Source organism: Vicugna pacos, chromosome 30, assembly GCF_048564905.1.
Source record: "Vicugna pacos chromosome 30, VicPac4, whole genome shotgun sequence".
Taxonomy (NCBI): domain Eukaryota; kingdom Metazoa; phylum Chordata; class Mammalia; order Artiodactyla; family Camelidae; genus Vicugna; species Vicugna pacos.
The window spans coordinates 15,544,925-15,572,150 of NC_133016.1; the positions used below are offsets into that span (position 1 = coordinate 15,544,925).

The window sequence follows — 27,226 nt, forward strand, 5'->3', positions numbered from 1 at the left end:
TGATAGCACTCACTTTTGGGGGGCAGTGGGGAGCAGAGTGTTGGCTCAGAGTAAAGCTAGCAGAGATACCATGCGTGTTCTTCACACACGGCTTCTTGAAAGACATCTCTTTACCATTTGAAGGCGATAATATGTGAGGGAAAAAATAGAAGGTCTGTTTCCTACTACTCAAAAGTTAAATTAATTGACACTTCCTGGCCTTAGGAAGTAGCATATATCCTGCTACTTTATGTATCTTTATCCTTTATGTATCTGTATATCTTCCGCTAGAGTGTGCATTCTCATGTAAGAAATTGTCCTTACTCACGTGTATGTGCAATACCTGAGACAGTGCCTGACAGAGCTAAGTGCTTAGAAGACAAGGTCAATTTGACCAGAGTAGCCTGCTGGAAAGGAATAATTAAACAATAGCCACAGCAACAGAGCAGACGCCTCCATACTGAGCCCCATTTGTACAGAACAGCACTGGGGCTCACCGCCATGGCGATACCCCCTTCCTTTTCCACTGTGGAGCCTCCACATTCTTGGGTAGAATCAGGCCCAAGTCGTATCCACCCTCCATGTAGTCACCGCCTCTGCTCCTTCAGACACGTCCCTAAGGCAGCCTGCATGGATGTGGAGCTTCTGCGTAGGAGGTCCACCCAGGAGCAGCCTTAAAGAGGATGAACATTACTATGCTGAATCCTGGCCCTAGGAACAGGAAAATATTTACCCCTTTAACTGTCTGAATGAAGAAAAACATTCATTTTCTTTTGTGTTTTAGAAAATTATATTTCAAAGCCAATAACTGCTCAATGAAATTCACGACAAAATATGAGATGATCTTTGCCAAGTGAACCAGAAATGACTGGTGAAGAAAGAAGGAAATACAGGCATGACAACTGGTCCACCTGCCTTTTTTTAAGTTCTGCAAATACACTGGATTGGAAATGGAATATAAAAAATCAAGCACAAAATACATGAAAAGAACATGGAATTAAATTATGAAAAAAACTGGTTAAATTCTTCCTGAGAACAAAAGAAGACTGTACAAAGAAATGAGTGAACAAAAGAAAGTAGCAAGAATCGAATGTAGTAAAGCATGTTAGGATGGGACAACATCCCGCTTGGTGCCTATACACAGTCTAAGTATAATAAGTGTATTATACATCCCCAATACACCTTGTCAAGTAAGTGGATGCATACGAAGCATGGCTTACTGAACATGCAACTAATTGAGTATAAAATACATCAAGTATTACTTTACAGTAATTAATAAAAGAGAACTAGGTTTAGGGTAAGGATTTTAACTGTCCTAATTCAGTGTAACTAGTTCAACACAGAACATCTCTTTTTCTCATACTTGATGCCGACTTGAAGTTTGGGTGCATACAACTTTTAAAACGAAAGATCTCGCACATTTTGAATCAAACTGCTGCAGGGAAATAAGGAGAAGCCTAGAGGCCAGTGCAGAATTAAGGATGAGCCACCAAAACATTCTCCCTCCTCCAGCAAAGGAAGGAGAGCTATAATTCCCAGGCTTCACTTGCACACGCTGTTATTCACAGATGAACAAAGCGTGCCACTTTGTTACTCACCCCCTGGGTCCAGAGCACGTAAGCACAGAGAGGAAATGGTCCAAGAACCATTGGCATCCAACCCATAATACATTATGTTACTAAGTATCTGGCATGGCAATTGGCTAGACCTCATCAGCCAGCTGCCAAATGTCATTTAACAAAGTAGTCCCCATCCAGGACCTCTATGTGACTATACTGATAATATTATCACTGGAAGTGAAGAGACACATTCTCTAAAGAAATTCATCATTAGAAATAAATGTGGCAGCTCATCAAAAAGCAAAAGCAAAACAAAGAAATTGAAGAGGAGATTTTAAGTAATCCAGTGCATTTGTGTGGGTTTGCACGTGTGTTAAAGGCTCATAAAGTGAGCCTTTATGGATGATATATTTTTTCTCTTTATTGACCAAATTAGTGACTGGACTTTCCCAACACCACAAATACAACAAATATTTATTCTTGCCAGCAGTCTTCAGGTCACAGTGTCCAAAGTTGCTTGGGTTTTTGTCCATCCTTCTAACTATTTTGGGGAAACTGAGTGAAGATTTTTCCTCAGCCTGGCTTCTTTACAAGTAGAAACATCCTTTGTCAGTTTGCCAAACATGAATCAAATGTGATGTTTTACAGAGAGAGTGGGAGAGTTCCTTCAATGAACTTCTATCTTATTTTGTACGGTCCTCTCGGGCAATCTCACCCTCTACACACACACGCGCGCTCACACTCCTCAGCTGTGAACTTCACCCTGTGATACTCCCTTTCTACTTCTAACCCAGATCTCTCACTTCAACTCCAAATTCACAGGTACTATTGGGCACGTTGAAAATGAAATATGGCCAATATCAAGCTCAGAGTCTCTCTACTCTTGGAAATGTTTACCTCACTCTGACTTCTCTTTATGAGTGGCACACACATGAATACAGTCCCGAGCCAGCCAAGATTCTACGTCATTAAGTACTCCGATGTTCCCTTCCATTTCTAAATTGGTTCCATTTAAAATTAATGTTGATCTTGTACAAAACAACTTGTACAAAACAACTCTCTTTTCAGTCCCCTGTTGGCCCCCCTGGACTGTCACCGCCTTAGCCTGGACTCCTCTGGATGCTCTTCTGCATCCAGTCTCACTGTGCTCATCCACCCTCCATTCTGATTCTGTGCCGATCCTTTAAAACACGTATCTGATGATGTCTAGACACTACTGAAGATTCCTCAGTTTAACAAGAGACAGAACCTAAATGAGGAAAATTAGTGTCTTTGCTCCCAAAATTAATATATAAATTTAATTTAATTTTAATTAGAAACCCAGTAAGATTTTCTGAATAGGATCAAATGATGCTAACATTTATATGGAATGATAAGTGCTCGAGAAAATTTTGAAAAAGAAAATTAAAGAAGGGATAAGTCTTGCCCTTTCTACAGATAGCAGAAAGTACTATAAGGCTGCTATTAAAACACATGGTACTGCATAGGAACAGAGAGATCAACCAATGAAACAGAACCGAGATTCCAGAAACAGATCCCAGAATATAGAAGAATTTAGTATATAATAAAGGCTATATTTTAACACAATGGGGGGGGTAGTTTAAATAGTGTGGCCCAATGGGTTATTTAACTATAAGGAATAGAAACTGGACCCCTGACACACATTATATACAAAAATAGATGCCGCATGAATTAAAAACTTAATTATAATAAATAAAACCATAAAATTATGAAAGAATATCTCAGTAAATACATGTACAACATAGGAGGGAGGAAGACCCTCTTAAGCACAACCAGAAACCCCAATGTTACAAACAAAAAGATACCATATAGAAGGTAAATTTTTTGTATGGCAAAATATACTATTACTAAAACTCATTAGATGAACAATAGATTTGGAGTAAATATTACTATTGCAGAGGACAGAGAAAGAGTTCTCAAAAAATTAATAAGAAAAAAAAAAGTTTAATGGGCAAAGAATAGGAAAAAAGCTATCCCCAAAAGCTCAAATTCAAATTGTGAAGAAATACGAGAAAAGATGCTCTAGCGTCATCATGAGATGGCATCTGACGCCCAATGGACTGTCCGAAACAGAAAAGAACAATATACCACTCAGTACTGGAAAAGTTGTGGAATAAAAGGTGTTCGCATATGTTGCTGGCAGAAATGTGTATTGTTACAGCCTCCTGAGAAAATAATCCAGCAATTTATGAAAATTAAGTCTTTACCCTAGAAATATAAACACAAGTTTTTAAAAATATGTATTTACATGTATGCGTGTGTGTATATATGTATGCATATATATATAAACTGGAGGCAAAGAAAAAACATATAAATAGATGAATAGTGAATTATTAAATAAAAATGGAAAATATGACACATTCACATTTTATGAAGCCTTAAAAATGTAAGTTGATTTGGAGGAATTTCCAAAAGACATTAAGTGAGAAAAGCAAGATGCAGAAACATGAGTCCCTTCTTTTTAAACAATGACGACGCCATCTATGTGTGTCTGTGTGTTGCTACCTAATTGTACGCGATTACATGAACTGTTGAGGAAAGTGTGAAGGCTAGACTAGACCGTTAAATGCTGACGACCCTGAACGGGTAGTCTGGTGATGAGAAACCAGGAGACAAGAGGAAAAGGTGAAACCACACACAGGAAGCCTGCATATGTTCACTTTTAGTATATATGACATTAGTGTAGACTCTGAGTGTAGGAAAGAGAATTTAAAAGTTCTCAGTGGTTCTTTATTGGCTTCAGGCAATAATTTATTTCAATTTAAAAACTGTTTGTCATTCAAGGCTCTTCCTTACATGATCCTCACCTTTTATTCCAGCCTCATAGCCCTACGTTTCCACAAACACCTTCACGCTTTGGCCTCAGGGAATATTCCTCCATTCCTGTAACATACGCCGTTCTCTCACCCTGTCTTTTCTTTGGACTTGCTGCTATAAAGAGTTCCTGTTTAACTACTGATGAATTTCTACTCATCCCTCAACGTGAGCGCAAGTTTCACCTCGTCCAGGGTGTCCGTCCAGTCCCTATGCACCTGCCTTGTCTTTACTCTGCTCTGGCTCCTACTGGGCAACACTGGGATTGTGACTCGCCTGTCTTCCTTCTCCATGTCTCTATTGGCCTGGAATTCTTGGAAGGAAGGACTGTCTCTTATCTATCATTATACCCCTGATCATCATTTACTCTTCCCACCGGCTCCCTCAAAACAGGAACTCCCTGAAATGACTCTAGGTTACTATTACGGGGTTAAACATTTCCTTACAATCTGATTACCTCACTGGAGATAAGGCTGAGCTTGCTGCGTTCCACACAATAGGCAAAGCTCAATCAAACAGTAAGAGCAACATTCTGCCTGCAGAGGGTGGCGCTTGTGGTTATTTTGTGTGCTCTCTGGTGAATTGTAGGAAACAGGAGAAAGAACCCACGTCTGACTTCAGCTGGTTGAGGACTGACCGAATGGAATGAAACGAGCGTACATTAAATAAGATAAAAATGGAAGATAAACAACACTCACTGGGTTCATAGTATTCAGGGTCATTATCTAAAACACAAAAGTACAATGATTGCCTAATTGTGTTTGTGAACATCTTGATACAAACAGTTTCTACCTATGCTATTTTTAGTTGTATCTTGTTTTAAAGACCATTAATCAGTCACCCACACTGGTGGTTCTCTCCAAAATACGGGGAGTCAAATAGCTGCTATAACCAAACGTCCTCACAGCCATTATCTTCCCAGAGAACTATCACGTGACCTCTAATCATGTAGTTAGAACAGCGGGGCGACTCCTGAAAAGTCAACACTGCTTACTGCACATCAGCGTGAGCCACTGGGTAAGCCTCGGTTGTGTGTGCGGCCATTTGCCCTTCCAGATTATTTACCCACGTGGGAACCTGCCTGGGGAGTATTCGAGCAAACATCGCAGAGAGGAAACGGAGGAAGTGGTTTAGTGTTTCATTTCCTTTAAGCAATATGTTAAAAGTGCAGGATAAAAGAAAAAAGAATCTTTGGCTTCCAGGATGGGAAAAATCTTTGTGCTAGACTAAAGTTTTCCCACCTTCTCTGTTTGAGTCTAGAGTCCAAATTTGTATTCATTCACAAACTACGCAAATTGGACAGTCTTCAAAAGTTCCTTGTCAGCTGTGGCCAAATGCCTACGTTCTTGGCATTTGGCACAATTAAAAGAAGTGCCAAAAATGAACCAGTAGCAACCTTCTAAAGAAGCCATTAAGGAAGTCACATTACGATGCATTCGTGATGATTTAGCTCTGTGATTCACATTAAAAATTCCCTCGGCAGGCATTGCTTCTTTACTTCAGAACGAGTAGTAACTGAAATGCCATTTCAAAACTAACAAGCTGAGTTTATCATCTCTGGGGAACCAGCGATCTACCAGAGGGGATATGAAATGTAAATATGCCAGTCACCTGCACATCCCTCATTAGAGCTTTCTAGCATTCCATGTCCTGTGTCAATGTCTTGACACACATTTCAAGGATTTGTACGCAGAGGCAAGACACAACTAAAATGTAAAAAAACCTCACTACAAAAACATAAACACTTAGACCAGAGATATATTTTAGCACTAATTCAATCTAATCCCTTCATTTTATAAACGGAAAAATACAAAGTAGACACATTAAATTACCTGCTCAAATCGTAGGGCAGTTGTGGGTAAAGCCAAGAATGGAATCCAGTTCTCCCAAATCTAAATCTGGTGCTCTTTGTCCATACCTGACGGCATTCACTCAATCAGCTAAACAACCTGCATGTGGTAAATCTACAAGGTCATCGTTGCCCTTTCACTCTCCAATAATATCCCCATTTGTAATGTTCCAATGTTGCTTCGCTTTGCATTTGTTTTTTATTATTATTTGCTGCTTTTGATAATTTCTGAAGGGTTTACCATGAAGATGATAAAGTAATGAAATGGAATAAAGACATGTGTTCCTTCATGCAGCTATTACAAGTCTGCAACTGAACTCCAGACATTTGTAGGTTTGCTGAGTCTTAAATTGGCAATTCCAGAGGTGTGACTATCGAGCACTAATTATAAAAATGTGCCACAACAAAAATATTGGTGCTTTGTATTTAAACAAATTATAGTTCCTGCTAGAAGAACTTAGTCTTCTAGCATATTAAAGGATTTGAGAAGCCTTGCTGTAAATAAACTAGCCTAATTTCATTTAACCCATTATCTCTCAAAGATATTTGAATATGGAAGCTCGTGTGTGTGTGTGTGTGTGTGTGCGCCTAAACATCATTTTTTAACAGAACTAATCTTTTATAGAACAAACCTTAGTAAGTTGCCTTGTCACAATGAGCAATGGAATGTGGGCTAGCATCTCATCCTTCAATTCTTCATCTTATCGAAAAATATCTGCAAAGTGTTTCCTGTAGGCAGCTCATTATACAGAGGAGGTAGGTGTAGGGAGACGAGAGGGAGAAAGAGATGTAGGAAGTTAATAAGACTAGAACTTTTGAGTTTATAATTTCATGATGTACAGGCAAGACACACACACACAAGTAAGCAAAATCATAAGGCAGCGAATAATTCAGCGTCCAGCATCCCCATCAGGCACAGATGAAGCCATTAGGATTTTCAGCTTGAGTTCAACTGGGACAAAGCACATTTAAATTAGACCCTGAAGTATATGCAGGAAGGATTTTGTCTTGCACACACACAAAAAAGTGCCTTGATCAATACATGTTTGCTTAACAAACCAAGGACATTCTGGGCTGAGAAGCAGCATAAACAGTATCTTGAAATCAAACTGAATGTAATGTTTTAGTCATGGAAAAGTGAAGAATCTAGGTTGCTTGGAGTGGGGGTGGGTGGGCATTGTGCTGGCGGGGAAAGGAAATTAAGATTAAAGGGGCAGGATAGGTGCTGAATTTTAAAATCTTTATTCTGATGAAAATTCAAGAGTCTTCCTGAAGTTGCAGGTCTTTTCTTATTCACCCTTAGCATCTTGCACGTAGCCTGGGTATGAAAGAGGCATTTAAAAGACATTAGTTAGCAGGGAGGGTATAGCTCAGTTGGTAGAGTGCTTGCTTTGCATGCATAAGGTCCTGGGTTCAATCCCCTGTATCTCCATTAAAATAATAAGTAAATAAATAAGAACCTAATTACCTCTCCCCAAAATTAAAAAGTAAATAATTAATAAAAGATTTTAGTTAGTGAAAAGAAGAGATGAATGGATAAAAAGTACAATGGAGAACAGCTGGAGGGTTTCTGCTTGGAAAGTAAGATGACCCAGCAGTCTTCTGAAAACAAATCTGGTTGGTGATGTTTGAAGTGCTCTGGGGTAGTGGCATGTCACAAATCGTAGACATCCATTAGAAGACAAAGGTAGACGTTTAGGACAAGTGTCTAGCCTGGAGTGGACATACCTGAAATGCATTTTGAAGAAAGAATCAATAAGCCCAAAGAGCAACTAAATAAAAAGAAAAGAAAACAAAAGGGATGGTTTAAAAAAAAAACAGCCAATTTTAACTTTAAGGGGGTGTCATTAACAGACAAAGGAAAACTCCAAAGAAGAGCGGACTTTGAAGAGGGACTGAATGCTGAGGTATGACGGCTAATACCCAAGGGGAGACGGTCAGGCACCTCAATGGTGACCTTGGAAAGCACAACTACTCCAAAACACACCCAGCCCTCTCGGCTCATTTTCCAGGTGAGGTATGGATGTGATTACTATCACCTCTTCTTTTCAGGTGAGAAAAGTGTGTGGCAGGAATACCAGGTTTTGCTCTAAACACACATACTCAGCAGGGAGCGTAGCCAAAACATTAACCCCTGTCTCCTGATTTTATATCCAACATCTTTTACAGCATTCCGTATCAGGAGACTTAGATTGAGAGACACTGTCTGGTCAGAGATAGAGATTTGAAATCTCCCCACACACACATGATGGAATAGTGAAAGCAGTACTGGTTCCCTGAGGGCTGAGTTCAGTTTGATGAGCTTTAATGAGGTGCCTGGTATGTGCCCGGTCCTCCATCAGGGGAACGGGAAGACAATACGCGCAGGGTGAAGGGCTTACACGAGAGAAAGCTAAGAGGAATCAATAAACAAGGCGAGTTAAATATAAACCAAATTAACTACTGTTTCATGAGTGCCCACTACGTGCAAATCAGGGCATGGCTGAGGGACCAAGGAGAATGCGCTAATGAGAAGGTGCAACGTTTCGTAAGTTAAGGCTGCGGAAGAGGGATGGCTTCATTAGAGGTGACCAACGCCACAACCAGGGGGTGAGGACTTGGGAGCTTTATCCCTTCTCAATAGTATTTCCTTCCAGGCAAAACAAGAGTGAAAAACAGTCTCAATCAATCTTTCTCATTCATCCAGTTTGCCAGTTTCTACTAGGACCAGACTCGTGCTGCAGTCCTGGACTGAGTATGGAGGTTTAGTACTTAATGGGTGGGGCCAAGGGAAAGGAAGCAAATGATGCATAAGGATTTAAGGGCAAAAGCCTGAGTCAAAGGTTTTCAAATATACTTGAATAACGGAGACTCCTCGTACCCATTTCTCTCTCCATCAAACAGATTTAGAGAAATCAAATAGCATAGAGGATATTTCAGTCTGCCGCCTACTTTTCCAGGCTTCTTTCCCACTGAAGCTGGAGGGACTGCACATTTGCCAAATCAGTGCATTAATATGCAGCAAGGTATAGTATCATTTGCTGTCCGTGCGGTACATTCTGATCATCTCCACCAACCAAAATCCCGCATACCTTCATAGCTTGGCTCAGATTCCGTCTCCCCAGGATGCCTTTCCTGAATGCCTTTGCCTGAAATGACTTCTCCCTTCCTGGCCTCTTTAGCACTTTGTTTTTGGACGGGCACTTTGTGTTTTGTGTCACTCACTGATCCGTATTGTGCCTGTTCAAAAAGCATCATCCATAAGACTATCAAGTCACTGAAATATTTTAAATGCCTAAAATAACATCACACACAGTATATGAACCACGGTACTTTCACTTCAGAGACTTCCCATTACCCTCACTTACATTTTTGTATGTATTATTTACCCTTTTAAGTTTTACGTTCCCTGAGGGCAAGGACCAAGTTTTATGGATCAAAATATTCATCAAAGCACTGAGCTTAGAGACTCCATAAATACTTGATGGATGGATGAGTTAATTAAGTAGGAAAAAAATGTGAAGGAAAGTAACTTTCTTTAGTGTAAGTATTTATTCCTCCCTGCCTGGGTATGCTGTGACACATGTTGCAGGGCACACGGTGTGGGCACGTGCGTGTGCAGAAACAGTTCAGATCCCCACCCACATAGTCTACAGACTAGAGGAAGGAGCCATATAATATAGGAATAAAATACTTGTCAAAGAGTGACACATACTAGAAAGACTAATAAAGCAGGGAAGAAGGACACGGAGTGGGCAAGGGGAGGAGGGAGACAGGCAATTTTAAATAAGATGATCAGGGAAGACCTCGGGAAGGAAGTAACCTCTGAGTAGAGCATCCAAGGAGATGACTGGGCGAGCCATGCACGTCTCTGACAGAAGACTGTGCCCAAGTGGGAAGTCTCAGGAGGGAGTATGCCTTTGGTTGTTTAAGCAGTAGCAAAGAGGCTACTGTGACTGAAGCAGAGTAAGCAGAGAGGAGAAGGAAGTAAGGTTAGACTGTAAGGGAATGTAATGGTTTCCCTGGGCAGCCACAACCAATTATCGCTAACTGTGTGGCCTTAACAACAGAACTTCAACAGAAGTCCAAAATCCAGGTGTGGGCAGGATTGGCTCCTTCTGGAGACTCTGAGCAAGAGACCATCCCACTGCCTCTCTCTTAGCCTCTGGTGGTTGTTGGCAATCCTTGGCAGCCCTTGCAGATGCACTGGCTTATAGATGCTTTGCTCCAATGTCTACCTCCATCTTCACACTTCCTTCTTCTCTGTGTTTCTGTGGCTTCTTTTTTATCTCTTACATGAACACTTTCACTGGATTTAGGACCCACCCTAATCCAATATGGTCTCATCTTGATCATTACCTTAATTACATCTGCAAAGACCTTATTCCAAATCAGGCCACGTTCCGAGGCTCCGGGTGGCCACGAATCTGGGCCATGTTCTAAAGCTCTGGGTAGGCATCTGTGGGATCATGTCTCTTGAGCTGGTTACAGTGGATGTGGTGAGAAGTGGTCCCATTAGATCTATTTTTAATTGGGCCAGTGGGATGTTGTGACACATAGGAGTTTTGACTTACAGGTTTTTCTTCTTCACTGCTTTAAAAATAAGAGAAGCATTGGTTTTGGAAAAGAAGAAGTTATGTTGCACCCCAGTAGTTGTTACTGCCTACTTGGGTCTGCTGTGAATACGGAATAAACCCAAATGATGGTTTACAAACAGCTGAATGTAGGCAGACGAAGTAGGGTTCTTTTCCAGTTTTAATATTTGGTGTTTCTTATTAAGTATATCTATGATTGTATTTTGTTGCAATTCAAATAGAGCAAAACTCTAAAGATAAATTGTTCTAAGGACAGGAAATATATTCACATGGCAATAATGGAGAAATGTATCACATTTATTATGCAAACCTCAGAACCAAAACAACTCTATATTCTGATTCACTGAATCTATTTGAATGGAGATATTTCTCTTTGGGAAAGGAAACTGATCTCACTCATCTGAGAAGAAAGCAAAGACTTGCATGTTAAAGAGTCTTAGGAGTTAAGCTCAGCTGGAAAAATAATAATGAGAATCAACAGGAACTTCTGAGTGCCTTGGTAACAGTTTCAGCCGAAATCCTGATTTAGTTTCCAAGTTATGACCTCAGGGAGACAGGACATGCAGGGAGAAAAAGGAAATGAAATACCATAAATTGCCCTCATTGTGATGTCAGGTTCTCAAGCAAATTCCTTGATATTCAGTACAAAATAAAGACCAAGCATGCCCCTTAGTTAACAAATGCCTCTCCATGGACCTTTCCCGCTGACTCAACAGTGGTCTCCTGTTACTTGTTATCTAAGGAGTAGTCTCCCACTTTCTAAAACTGGCATTCAGTCGAACTCTCGTACTTTCTCCTCCATCTGTAAGAGAACCAGGACTCCAGTTTAAGCCACTCAGTGTCTCTCTAAACGCGGTGTCCTCTTGACTGTCTTCAGGCTCTGCCCGCCTACCTGAGGAGGGCACCATCCCGCTCAAAGTTCTTCAGGGTTTTGTTCTTTTTTTTCTTAGTTAGAAATATCTTTATTAATAATAAAGTATTATTTTGTACACCAGAAATTAACACAACATTGTAAATGGACTGGAGGCCAATAAAAAAAAGCACTGTTAAACATTTCACCACATTCATTATAGTATGGCTTCCTTCCACTGAAAAAATACTGAGCTGAAGTCAGCTGCTGGTATTTGCAAGCAGCCCTGTGTCATTCGGTGATTACATCAGCGTGGTGTACACAACTTTTATCTCACTGGTTTTCGAGTATCTTGCTGTTTTTCCCTATTTCCTATTTACAAGTATTTAAAAGTACTAATACTTGTAAACAAGTACCTATTTACATGTATTTACAAGTCCTAATACAGAGGTAATTACTTGCAAAAAAAACTTAAGAGGATCATGTCTTTGTTAACTAGAAATTACAACTTTTTGTGCATTACTTGTTGCCATGCAGATTATGTTGTAAATGACTGGGTCATATTTCATACTTGCATAAGCAGACAATTATATGTGCAAATGTTAAGGGTCATCCGTAAGAAGATTTGCCACAAAGCCAAAGAGGCATAAATTTCAGGCCTCTCTACTTGTGTGGGATAATCAAAAGGTCATATATTTTTGCTAAATTTACAAAAACAGGATATTTTAACTGCATTGGTTAATTTAAGAACACTATTCATTTCCATTCTGACTTTTCTTCTGTCATATTTCCTCTCATCTCAAACATCAGTCTCTCAGTGGCCATGAGAATTTCAGGTACCTGGCCGGCTAAGGGAATGTTGAGCTGAAAATCACCATTCTAACCATAATTTTGACAGTCTGAATATTTACAAACTCCTGACTTAGTATACATGAAAAGTAGCTTCATTTATCTCTTTAACAGCATGTATTAAAGATCTGAGAGAAAATTCAGATTAAAAAATTAACTGAAGATTAAACAAAAGTGATAATGATCAGTGATGAAACCAATCCAGTGTCAACAAGAGGTTGCAACAGAAACATCTTATGAAAATTATCTGTCAAAAGCAGTAATTTATTAGAAGAAGGAAATATGTTCTAAAGAGAAGTAACGAATCAATCGTCTTTCAGAGTTTGATATTTTAACTAATGAGGAGTGAATCTATGCACACTGGAAAAAAGTTAAATTTCTTGATTTCCCACAAAATATGATGACAACAAGTCTAGCACAAAACTTAAATACGTCATTATAACAAGGACATTGATGACAAACTAGTAAACGAACGTCATCAACAAACAGGACTTAAGATCAGACCCTGCGCAAGGAAACCTGGAATGTTTTAAAGACCTGTAGCACATATATAAGAGAAGCTGGATAAAGGGTTACCAAATTTGACTATGATTCTATAAATGTGTATTATGCTACCAAAAATGGTGTGAGACTGAAAAAAATCTATTCTACGTAATCAATAAGTTAAACACACATATATACACATGCAACCTGCACACACAGATTCTGATCAATTACGCTAACAGAGAGACTGAATTAACTTTCTATCCTATCTATAAAAAAATGATCCTACAAATCTTTATCATATGAAGAACACATAGCCAAAACACCCGTAGAAAAATAAGGTATTGCAGAAGTATATCAAACAATTAGTTAATAAAAATATTTCTAGATGTTTCCCATATTTTTCAGTTCTTAGACAAATTTTTAATTTTTCTTGTTTTTGTCATTTCAAACAATTATTTGCTTCCCATACATAATTTTATTCATAATTAATTTATTTGCAATCAAGTCAAAGAGGATCCCCTCAAATATTACAAACTCAGGCCCCATAAAACCCCATTATTTTCCACTTTTACCAAGATAATTTCAACCATAACTATGTTGTTCTTAAATATTTACCAAAACAAACAAACAAATAAATAAATAAATAATGCTTTTCAGTCTCCATTCTGTCAGAATACTCTTCCTTAGAGATAAATTATATTGTCTCTGCTCCAATTTATACTAATTATTCATATTTAGCTTTTGGTGAACACACACAGGGATTCACTGTACACATAACAAAATACATTGTGAATGATAAATTTAGATAATCCACAACTTTCTCAGGAAAAAGTAGACTGAATTTCATACTATCTTTTGACTACTATGCCACCCATCATTGTCTCTCAAGTTAAGATGAAAAATTAAAGTCAAAAGGTATGACTAATTGCAAATGTTATAAGAAATAGTTTTTTTAATGATATCCAACAGATATGTAATAGTGGTTAGAACCCACTCAGATGCTGCTAGAGCACTGGCTCCTTTCCTGTCCCCCTCAGAAGGTCTAATTTTATCTCCAAATTTTGATTCTGACTTTACTTGATAATGGCTCGGGTATCTACGAGGATCCCTGTTCTGTTCTGACACTGGTGTCCTTTTAATATTTGTGATCTGTCTGCTTCCTGTTCTGCTCATACTTCCCGTGTGTATACCTGTGTAAGGTTCCCAACTGAGACTCGGCTCACTCCTGCTCTGGAATTTGGACTACTGGCTGGGCCAGGTCTCCCCTGCAGGTTTGCTGCTGTGCACACAACCGCCCTCCACCCACCTGGTTCCTGGCTCTATCCTGACCTCTAGCGACCACAGCAGGGACCACCCTGTCTGAAGCCCTTACCACTCGCGCGTCACATGGGATAGATCTGGTCAACTGTCTCAGTGAGGATTACCCTAAAAACTGTTTACTCATATTTAAGCATGAAAGTTTATTGACAAATAACGAAAGAACTTGCTAAAGTTTAAAATGATAGGCACAGGAAATTCATCTTCTTTTAAGCAAAAAAATAGTTTCTGTACTTAGTAATTTATTTCTTTATCCATCACCCTCATCCTTCATCCACTCATCTATCCATGAGTTCACTCATTCATCCATTCATTTGACATGAATATCTGGCAAAGTCCTAAAGTAAACTAGACAAAGGTACATCACAGTTTGGCGTGGGGCTCGCCTTATCGAGATGCATAAATAAGCCCAGCCCAGAATGGAGGAGAGTAGGTTTCCTCCGAACAACACCAGATCTAGATTGCTTCTATCTCTCGTCACATTTCGGTAATTCTTGCAATGTTTCAAACTTTTTCATGATTGTATTTGTTGTGGTGATCTGTGATCTTTGATGTTACTACTGTGACTCAGATGATGGTTAGCATTTTTTAGCAAGGAAAAAATTTTAATTAAGGTATCACACTGTTTTTCAGACATAATACTGTTGCACACTTACTAGACTACAGTATAAACATAACCTTTATATGCACTGGGAAACAAAAAACATGTGGCTCATTTTATTGTGACAGTCACTTTACTGCAGTGGTCTGAAACCAAACTCACAACATCTCCGAGGTATGCCTGTAGCAGAAGTGACGTTTAATAGAATTATCTAGCTGACAGATCAATGATTATTTCATACTTTTTTCCATAGACATTATTCAGTTATCATTCTTTATAACTCAGTGATAGATGTTTTCATTTTTGTATAGAAACACAAATAAACTGCAAATGGATAATACTACCCAGATCTCTATTGAAATGGCCAATCAAAGCAGAGTCATTATTAATGGACAAAGGTCTCCGTGGGTTTGTTTTTTTTTTTTTATTTCATGCAGGATTCTGGACAAGGAACAGATTGTGATAACAATGTAATCTGTTCTCTGTGTAATATTCAGCATCCTCTTGTGCAATGTTCCAAACATGATCACTGCCTACTGATGTCTAGTTTACTTCCTTACAGATTCATTTGGCTGATGGAACTCTGATGGCCGTGACAGAACAGGGAGCACTTGCTATTATCGACTTTTCCTACCAAGAAATCAAACTGAATGTTAATAACGATGGGGATCCGGGGTCAGACCAGGCGTCTGAGCAATAAAAGTACAGCCGAGAGACGCTCCCACGCAATCCACGCTGCTGGCCTGTGTTCGGGGCTCTCCTTAGCTCTGAGGAGGGTTAAAAGCCAAAGTGCCTTGAAAAGGTAGCTCCCCACTTGTCATTTAATGGGACCTGCAGGTGTGAGAATTACATTGTCACACAGAGGAGGAATCTTAGAAACTCTCTCAGGAACCATAGTGTGATGCCATGGAGAAACTATTTCTGGATTCAAAAACTCTCTTTTAGGTGAAAGTTTTAAGTGCTATTTTTAATGTATGTAAAGACTTCCAAAAGAGCAATATGCCCTGTAAAGGAAATGTCCCAGTTCCAACATTCTTCTTTCACAGGAAAGTCAATACTTTATAACAATCAGAGAAGTAACAATAACCTATATTCATATAGCTAATGCAATTTACAAAGCAGTTTTGTAACAAAGGCACACATCTAAAGAGAGTAGTTTCATTCAGCTGTCATTCTGTAAACAGGCACCATTTCCTTGCTCCAATCTAAGTAGCAGTAGGATCTGCTGGTATAAATATTTCTTCTAAACACCATTTATGTGAGTGTATATGACATTGAGGGTCTGGGAATTAACCTAGTAATTCATAAAATAGCAAAATGATTGGATGTGAGTAAGTGAAATAAACTATGCAACAAAATAAACTATGTACAAATTACCAAAAAATTAACTTACACAGGTATACGACTTTTCTAATTCTTGTGTCACTCACTACATCAAATGCATCTATGAACAATTATAGAAATATTTTTGTTGTGGGGGAAAATCTGGGTGGTGGAGAGGATAAATAAGTAAACAATAAAATAAATTACAAATAATGTATAATAGCACTGCAGTGCCCTGTGGTTTACCGACTTTCAGGAGCTTACAAGGCATCTAGCATTGTGCTAAGTTCTTTAGATGTATTGACTGATTTAACTTTCACAACAAACTTGAGTATAGAGGAAGAAATGGACGCTAGAGCAATTCAAATAACTTGCCCAAGGTCAAACAGCTATTAAGTAGCCAAGCCTGCAACACAGAATACAAGTCTTGGAATGCGCTGCCTGGAGACATATACAGAAAGTAGAGAGGCAAGTGGATAGTTCAGAAAACAGGAAAAAGGCACAGAAACCCCACGGTAAGCAATGATAAACATGCAGCTAGCACAGCTATTCCGCTGGAGTGGGTGGGGGCCGTGTAAAAGGCCTGCTCAGACAGGAAGGCTGCCATGGACCTCCTGGCTGCTGGGAAGAGCACAGAAACTTCTAGTGTGTCTGCTGCCCGAGTCAAATGCTCATCCTGGCACACGTACCTTTTAAGGTTAAAAGCGACAAAAAAACAAAGCAAAATCAAATATCTTTTCGTGGTGCTTTCTTAGGACTTTGCTATTTCATTCCTCAGCATCCTCTTACAATAACATTATTGGATTTCTTCCTACTACTCTGATTTGGCAAAGCAGATGCTTCCCTACTTGACAGCGGTGATTCTCAAGCTTGCCTGCACATCAGAATCACCTAGGGTACTTTTAAAACACACGAATGCCTGGGCCCCACCCCACAGCAATTAAGTCATAATCTCTGGAGGAGTGGGTCAACGCATCCTGTTTAATAAAAGCTCCCTCGATGATTCCAATGGGAAGTCCGGGCTGAGAGCTGCTATTAAGCCTGAATGAATCAAGGCTCATGGCTTAAGGTTACAGTTAGTTACTCAATCATAAAAAAGAATGAAATAATGCCATTTGCAGCAACACGGATAGACTCAGCTATTATCATATTAAGTGAAGTAAGTCAAAGAAAGACAAGTATCATGTGATACCACTTATATTTAAAATCCAAAAATAATTACACAAATGAACTTATTTACAAACCAGAAATAGACTCATAGACATAGAAAACAAACTATGGTTACCAAAGGGAGAAGGGGTAGGTGGGATGAATAAATTAGTAAGAGTTTGGGATTAACATACACACACTGCTGTATATAAAAGAGATAAACAACACGGACCTACTGTATGACACAGGGAACTATATTTAATACCTTATAATAACCTATAGTGAAAAAGAATCAGAAAAAGAAGATATATAGCTATATATATACACACACATACACATATATATACATACAAGTGAATCACTTTGCTGTACCCCTGAAACTAACACAACATTGTAAATCAACTATATTTCAATAAAAAAAACTTAACAAAAAAGAAGTGGACTACCCTCTGTGTTCCCCTGCCTCAATTTACACATGAATTGAGTACAGAAAAATATACAATGGTGCTAAACTAAAAGGTTGCAAGTAATAACAACTTCTTTGATGGGAAGAATCATGTCCTCATCCTAATCTCACAATTTGGGTCCTAGAATGTGAGCCAGATGAATTACAAAACCCCTCTAGTTACACGGCAGTCCCACCAAAGGGACAACCAGAGAAATTATGATTCCGGGAACTATTTTCCCAGCTCAGCATTTCGCTAATGACTGTGTCACTTTGCCAATTACTTTTCTCACAACCTAATAGACGTGATTCTCAGTTTTCACGGATCTTTTTTTTTTCTGTGCTTTGTTCATTTCCCTTCATCTTTCACACCTTCCTTCCAGCACCTGGGTAGATGTAACCATCTCATTAATCATATTTTGTGTGATCTGAAAGAAATACAGTTAACATATATGCTACTAGTTTCAAAACACATCTCCCTCAACCTCACTTCTGAGCTCTAGACTGGCATGGCCACATTCCAATGGCTCCTGGAATTCACTGTGCCCAAAACTGAACTCAGATTTTTCCAACTACCCCTATAGTCTGGGGAGCTCCAAATCTATACCGCCAGCTCAGACTCCCTTTCATGTTCAAATGTTTACCTGTGGCTGCTTCCCCAAGAATGACACAGGCCCCTCAAACTCAACATGCCCAAAACGAAACTGATCATCTTCCTCTTCATGAGTATTTCTCCCCCTAGATTCTCAATCAGTGGCATCACCATCCATATACTCATCCAAACTAGAACCCTGGGTGTCATTCTTCATTTTTTTCCTTCATAATTACTTCTCATATCAATCAACCACTGTTTCCAATTTGACTTCCTCTACAGTTCTCTGCTCGCATCCTCTACAACACTGCGCTGCCCTAGTTAAGTTAGCATGTCTCACAAGTACCACCAATTCAAAGCCCAGGCTTCTAGTATTGTCATTCCTTAAACCCATCAGCTATGCAACTGCCCAAGTATAAAATTAAACCTGATTGTTTTATTGTCCTCTTAACTTTTAGTGTCTCCCCAGGACTGGATAAAGTCCTACCTCTTCAGCCAGCCAAGGGTCCCTATGTGGAGTAGCCCATGTCTTTCTCTCCACTCACAACTCCCGTCAGCCTGTGTCTAGGACTCAGTTCTCTAGAAATAATAAATGTTTGCACTGTCCCTCCAACCTGCTTCGTAACCTGTGCCTTTGGCTCTCCGCCTTTTGTTTGGCTAACTCCTGCCCATCACTTAAGACTTATTTCTGTTATATCTCTTCCAGCAAACTGTACCTTGTCCCCTGCTGCCTCCCAGGTTCTACTCTGCTTTCATAATATTCTGTGCAATTCTCTATCATTCAAATTAATCACTATCCTCCTCTCTAATGTGAATTTCTTGAATTCAGTGACTGTACTCTGCATCCTCAACAAATAGAGTCTGGTACTCAACCACTGTGAATCATGAATATCTCCACGGTACTCAGTACAGCCTTCTTCCATGAGAGTTATCTTCCATCGTGAATACTGTGTCCCTCCTATCTCTTTTCAACTAGACTGTTAACGCCAGGACTGCTATCAAAGACTGTATTGTATTTACCTTTGATTCTTCAGTGGTAACTATACTGTCTTCCCATAAATAGGTGCTCTATCAATGACAAGCGAAAAAAAGGAAAGGAAGGTCCAATTTCTATATAATGGTTCAGCACAATTTGAAAACTGTAAATATTAAAAATTCAAGTAAAATGTGTAATATTATCCTTCACTTCTCTATACAAACAAATGAAACAGTTGAAGATTCCTGGAGATTTAAGAGACAGTTACCACCTACACATATCTGATTATAAATAGAATAGTTGTCTTATTATATTCCAGAATTGAATCATCATAAGATTCTGAAAGAGATCATCAATTTCACTGATAGAGAGCTGAAAGAAACAGTTTCCTTACAGGTGTGAATGGACAGAGACATACTAGGAAGAAAGGCTAGTAAGGAGAGATGGACCTTCCACTGTATACAAATGAAGCATCAGTCACCTACCTTTTCAGCTCCAGGCACCATGTTGTTGACAGCATGATACTAACTGATGCAAAAAGTCTCAAACAGCAACAATTAGGGAATCCAGAGTAGTCGGTATTTTAAAAAGCTTGTCAGCAGGTATTTTAAGACAGTAGATATTTTTAAAAGCCCAAAGCAAAGAGCATAATTAATAAGTATTAATTTGTAGCAAAAAAAATAACTAATATTGTTATAGCTTGCAGACAAAAAAACAAAAATAACATGGTTTGTAGCACTGCTGGGGAATGCTATGAATACTTAGAAAAGTTTTGCTTTTTTTCCTTCCCTATCATCTCTCTTTAAACTAGATAATTCGCTCATAATTTCAGCCTTTTTGGACCCTCTTATCCCATCCATTTAGTAGTACTTTTTTCATATGAAAAAAGAAGTGAAAATATTTTTTTCAATTTTCTATGCTGTTATTTGTAGTGGCAGTGACATATAATTTAGAGAAGTTATCTACAATCTCTGTTAGTGCAACTGAGGAGGAGGGTGGCTCACCTTAGGAACTGGCAGCTGTCAGCACCTGTCATAAGACATCAGGGTCTGTGAACCAAATCGCTTGTGACTGAGAATATACCAGCAAGTCTTAGACTGGAAGTCAGGACAAGGCGCTGAGACTGGAAGAAAGTCATGAGCTCTGTTTGAGATCGCCTGCCTCTTGTGAAGTCCAGCGGCTCCTTGTAAACATGTGATCTCCACCCACCTGTGTCAGAATCACCCGGGATATTTGTTAAAGATGCAGAATTGTACCTCAACTCAGACCTATTACGTCACATTTCTTGGAGGTAGGGCCCAGGAATCTGAATGTTTCCAGTCTCCCCAGAGGATTCAGGGCCATGCTAGAGTTTGGGGACATCTGTTTTAAGCCACATATAAAATGTCTGTGACTACAGCTCCTTTCCTTCCCAACCAAGAGAACCACATTATTTTAGGGAAAGCCTTCGATCCACTTACATTTAGGAATTTCATTTAGAAACTTTAACGTACAAGAAATTACTTGTAACATGCTGCACAGCGAATCCCGACATGTGTTAAGGCGCAGAGTGGGAAATGCTGTGAGGTCCTGGGAGAATCGAGTTCACTGAACTCCCACACCGGTCACTGCAGCCTCTCTCTAGAAAAGGCTTACTAAAGGCTTACCCTTCAGAGCGGTCCTCTCAGAAAATATGTTAATCTTTATGAGAACTCAGACAATTCCGTGGATGTGATATAACATTATAACTGTAAATAGGACAGGATCAACCACTGAGGAAGTCTTAATAAAGACAATATAAAATACTCGAGCTGGAAATTCTAATTTCACAATCTAATGACTAACATTGCCTCGGAAATCCATGCCTATTTTGGAACGTCATAATTATATGGTGGGCAAGGTATGGGAAACAAAAAGAGAATTTAAATGTGTGCGCACACGTGCACCCACACATGCGCATACACTGAAATGCCAAGAACTACCATTCAGATTTTTAAAATCGTCCCACATTCTTCAGACTGAATCATCCACTTCAGACTGTGGTCATTTGTCCACCACTGGCTATCATTCTTACTTTGTAATTCACATCTATGACAAATTGGTTTAGATCTTATCCAGGTTTTATCTTGTTTAAATCCATATTTAAGTTCAAAACAAAAGTCTACGTATTAAAAGGTTTTTGTTAGTTTTAACCTTGTCACCTGGAAGGAATGACCCATAGATATTAACAACCACTATTATATTAATATGTATTTGTTTAGAAGGTAATATGAAGAAGGTGAGACATTGGGCTGGCAAATTCTGATCATCAGGAGGGAAGAGAACAAAATTCTACAGGAAGTAGTCCCTTGTTATAAGTGAAAACAGAGACAATTCAGAAGTAGCTTAAGGCTGGAGAGGATTTAAGATTGTGGGGAGGGAGGTACTATGAAATGGAGAGCAGGTTAGGAAAAGCCAAAGGCAAATATGTAAATTCTGCCCTGGCCCGGCCCAGGGGAATGGTGCAAGACGCTCCGAGGCCAATGCGCCCTTCTCAGCTAACAGGTAAACAGAAAATCTCTGTACTGTCTCTCTTCGCTGTTAGGAAGTTTTTCTTATCATGTCCTCCAAGCCAGGATTCTCTGATAAAGCTTGGTTTAGCAAGTTACTTGAAGCAAAAGTATCGTGGAAATGCTAGTGTACAAAAAGTGAATCGTGAATTGAGTATAATAATAACTATGATGCATTAAGCGCTTCATATACGCCATCCATTCTGCCAAGTATTTCACTTATACTAATTTCACTTTCACCTTTGATGAAAGGCACTGTTATTGTCCCACTTTCTCAAATGACAAAACAAAGACTAATTAAAGTAAACAAGGATGGCAGGTAGAAGATAAAGCCAAGGTTTACACTCAAGTTTGATTTATTCCAGTCTTCCCTGTCTTAATTGCAAGCCTGAATGCCTTCAAAAATTAATTATACAAGAAGCATTAAATTTAAGACTCCTGTACCTACCATCTCCTTTGATGTGTATAAAAGAAGTTCAAATTTATTTTAAAGCTCCTTGCAAAAATTCAGGAATATTTTCACAGGTTAAAGTTACGGCCTATGCGAAAACATCAAAACAGGTCTTCAAAAATTAGTAATGTCCCTGAGGAATCAGGTCTCACCACAGAGCGTCCCAATAGCAGTTGTATCTAATAATAATCTGGCATCCAGAAGCCAAGTCAGCCTCCCAGTTTTCATCCCATCTAACTGGCAAATAAGAGTCTTACGTCATACCCGGGACCTAAGCAACATACTCTTGCCATCTGATAACACTGGCATAATCTTTATTCAAGTTTTTCCTCACTTGAGGACTATTTCTTTTTTTAGAATGAGCACCTACTAATTTCACTCTTCTCAGACAAGAACAAACTAGTCAACGGACTTCCCTGTCCACCTAGCAACTTTCTTCCAAGCTTCGTCTCATACATCAGCATCTCCTGACACTCCTCTCCCACCTGCGATGAAAAACCTCCTTCTCTACCCTCCCACAGTATCCTGCACATATGTCTCCTGGGACTTGAGCATCACGCTTCTATATAGCTGAAGACTATGTGCTGTTTCACCAACCAGACTGTAACACCTATCTTGGCCAAGCATGGTGGCCAACTCACTGCCACAGCTCAATAAATGTTTGTAAAGTGACCAAATGCTTCCAATAACTGTTTTGAAGTATTATTCTTCCTCAGGTAGTCCTGGTCCTGATACCTCTCTCAGTCCTCCAATAAAAAGAAACAAGTTAATAGGCTGGGATCATGAGTGATAAGATGCAAGGTCACCTATGGTCCGGGCCTCACAATTCTAGTGTTATCAACTTTGTCCAAATCTTAAAGGAAAAAAAAATGTTTCATTGTTTCTTTATCACATTTTGGAATAGAAATAAACAACTAAAAGCCTCGTCCTGAAACAAGGTAGGGAAAGTAAAAGGAATATTAAAAATCCATAAGTGGTAATCTTCCCATCGGGGGTCCAATAAGAGCTGCTAAGAGATGTGGCCATGGCTCAGAAACCTTCAGGTGAATGAAGTCAATCCACTTTAACACTCAGTCGCTGTTTCACTTTAAGAGCAGCAGTACGTGGTTAAGAGCACAGACTCAGGCACGCTGCCTGCATGGCCCACATTCCCTTGAGAGATACTCACTGGACATCATCTATGTCAGCACTGCTCCTCTGACCACTGGTTTCAGCCACCAGTGTCTCTTGTCTGGAGGACTGTGACAGCCCCGGGAATGGTCTCCCTGCTTCCACCTCTGCTCCTTTGCCCTCAGAGAGGGAGGTCACTGGACAGCTCCTGTCTCTCCTTTGCTCTGCCTCCCCCAACGGCTTCCTTCTCACTTGCCTTAAAGGCCACAGTTCAGCAAGATTTTTCACACAATCCCCTCAGCCTCTCTCTTGTGCACCTGATCTCATCTCCTGTTATTCTCCTCTTTTCGCTTTTTTCTATCCACATCTACCTCCTCGCTCTTCCTTGAACATGGAAAACACGTTCCCATGCAAAGCCTGGGACACTGGGCATCTGCCTTCCCCTCTGTCCGAGGTGCTCTTTCCTGCATTTGTTATCTGTGTGGCTCGTGCACTCACTGAACTCAGGTCTCTGCCTGCGGATCATGTGGTCAGCTTCCTTCCTCACCATTCAACCTAAATCAGCCACGCTCCCTCAGCACTTGCTCCTCTTTAACTATTCCCATCTAACGTATCACAGATGCATCTGTATCTTTCTGGTGTGCTATCCAGAGCTCCAGGATAACAGGGATTCTATCACTGGCTCCTAGAAGAGGATCTGGTACCCAGCAGGCACTCGATATTTACTGAATGAATAGTGGAATACCTCTGCTAAAAAAACCCTCATAATTCGGTTTTGTTAAGAGTATGTAAAATATTGAAAACTACAGCATATAAAAGTTAAATAGGATGATATTTGCATGCTATTCCAAATGCAGAATGAAGGGCCAGACAAGGAGTCTGCTGTCCTTGCATGCTTGAGATGATGTTATACAGGACCAGGAAACAAAATTATTCTCTCAGTTTCTGTCTAGTTGCTAAAAAATCCTGTCCCAAAATGAAAGACACATTTTTGCAGACAGCCAGCTCCTGCAGGCTTCCAAAAGTAATACAGGGTCAGATAATTGTCAAAAGGTGTCTCCACATCATGAACTGACATGAATGCAAAATTTACAAGGTTTTTCTCTGCACACTCTTGAGGAGACGAGACCCTACCATCAACGTCCTGGCATATGGCCACCATCTGCAGAGGAAACCAGAATACTATACAACTGACAGCCTTTGGTCTTGTTACTTAAGTCAGCTTGGCTGTGCTCGCTCTCAATCTAGAAACCCAGGGACTGTGGACACCAGACTGGCTTACACCTACCACTCAGCTGTCTTCAGGGCACCTGTTCTTATAATGACTTGCTTTGCCCTCAGAAAATGCAAATAAACGTGATTATTGGCAGAAGCAAAACACAGAAATGAAGGTAAATCCACTGTGGAAAGAGCAAATGAATTCTTAGTAAATAGAGTAATTTAAGCAACTTCATACTTTACAATATCTGTATATTTGACTCTAACTTCTTCCTACTTTCCATCATTACAAGTTAAATTAATGGCATATATGTCCTTTTAGGTTTTTAAAAACAAGGTAGGACTGCTTATAAACTCAGAAAGATGAAACTGGATCCAGAAATTTTAGCTACAAAATAAACTGCAGTTATGACAGTGTCTCCACCACCGTGCTGCACCCACCATCATGACTCAGATAAAGGCCTCTCATGTACGTTCTCGGGAGATCGTGTTCCAACAGGCTTAAAGCTTCCTCCAGGGTGACAATTAAGGCACCTCTACAAGCAATTGCCTTAGAAGGATTTCCTCCCAGTCATTTGCTCTAATCGGGAGATAAGACTACATTAGACTCCTTTTCCTTTCAAGCTTTACACATGAAAACATTCACTCTTGGATGAAAAGCCGCATTAACTTTTATGCTGAAACATACTTTTATTTGTAGCACAAGCCTTCAGGCTAAAACCAACTCCTCAAGATGGATTTTGCCAGAAGGAAGGATGTCAGAATTCCCAGAGCTTTTCTCATGAGTAGTTAAACTTTAGAAAATGTCTTCCAAAATTACAAGGGTCTTGAGTGCTTACCTACTGCCACCTTCTGCCTCTAGGCAAGAGGAGAACCAACCCACCAAGGCTGACAGGTAGCTCACTTTTTATTTAGCAAAGGACTTGCAGGGGCTTTGCTTCAGCAGCACGCGCTCTATTTTAACTGAAGTACAGTCAGTTTACAATGTTGTGTTAATTTCTGGTGAACAGCATAGTGATTCAGTTATACATATAAATATATTCATATTTTCATATTCTTTTTCATTATAGGTTATAACAAGGTATTGAATATAGTTCCCCGTGCTATACAGTGGGGCCTTGCTGTTTATCTGTTTTACATATAGTAGTTAGTACCTATAAATCCCGAACTCCCAATTTAATCCCTCCACCCCTACTTTACCCCTGGTAAACATAAGTTTGTTTTCTATGTCTGTGAGTCCAGCAGCACATTCAATAAGGTTGGAATGTTACACAGACGCTCAGCCACTCTGTAGGGGTGACACGCTAATTTCCATTACATACATTTTTTAAAAATTAGATGCACAACAGTGTATGTAGTATACTAACTTTTGTGTTACAAAAAAGAAGGAAAGACTATATATTCATATTTATCTGTATGGGCATAAAAGAACACAGAGTGGATAATACAACTGAGTAGCCTGGGGGTCAGGAGTATGGGGACCTGATGGGCGGGGGGCAACAGCACAGGTGCGTCTACTCGGTGCAGCCTTATTGTCTGGGTTCTGAATCAGAGAAACTGGTTCCTTGTTTAAAAATTGTAAGTCCCATAGGAAGATATGGTCTCCCTTAATGATCCTTAATGTTGTCTTAGATTTGAAAATAATCATGATACCACTTGGTTCTTTGGTTTTGTATGCCAAGGCTATCATTCCATATCCATCACTTCTAAGACATGCTTATTGTAAAAGAAGACCACAATTAGATTGTCATCATGACTAAAAAACTAGGAAGGATTTTTGAAAGTTGAGACCAAGTTTTTAATCTTAACATTTTTGTCCTGCTGAATGTCTCAGCACTGTCTCTTCTAATAATAAAAACGCAGCAGAAATAAAATTTCTATTTCATTATTTGTATCACCAATAAGTAAAAAACAAAAAATACCATTTAGTGAAAGCCTACTATATTTTGGTGTATACATCCTAAGCTTGACATTTGATAGATGAGGGAAACTGCGGCTCAGGACATTGTAGTGACTTGCTCACTTTGCCAGTCCAGGTACCTGCCTCACTCTGTCTGATAAGAAAGTTCTCACTCTGCCCGTAGGGCCACTGCAGCCACACCCCAGGCATGATTCTACTTGAAAGCAAGTGATACATTGGCTGGAAGTGTTCCACTGTTAAGATGTGGAAACTCAGGCAGGCATTTTATAAATGAAAAATTGGAGAGACACTTCTTATTTCTTTTCCTGCTCTAACATCCAGATGAGTTATGCTACGTTGCTGCCTATAATAAAAACAGGTTCTGAAAGTGTGCATTAGAAAAATAATCTGACAGCCAAAATGTTTATCAACAGATGGAAAGGATGCCTTATCATTTCCTTCTTAACCCTGAGGCTCTGTAACTGTTTCTATTTAGACATCCAAGGAGTTGGGAGGACAGTGCCTATGAATCATTTCATTATCCAGAGGACTGGTTAATAAATGTACAAGATAAAATCACTCTTATATGAAGATCCTCAATATTACTGCCTTACATAGAGTCTATCAAGTAACTG

General features: G+C 39.5%; 1 protein-coding gene and 1 non-coding gene across 2 annotated transcripts in view; one reads left to right on the forward strand and one right to left on the reverse strand.

Annotated features, from left to right (window-relative positions):
• The window catches only part of RAB27B (RAB27B, member RAS oncogene family), a 139,391-nt gene that overhangs the window by 97,396 nt on the left and 14,769 nt on the right, over nucleotides 1–27,226 (reverse strand). The gene's annotated exons all lie outside the window — the stretch shown is intronic.
• TRNAA-UGC (transfer RNA alanine (anticodon UGC)) lies at nucleotides 7,581–7,654 on the forward strand. Its single transcript has one exon. It is a non-coding gene; the product is annotated as a tRNA-Ala (tRNA).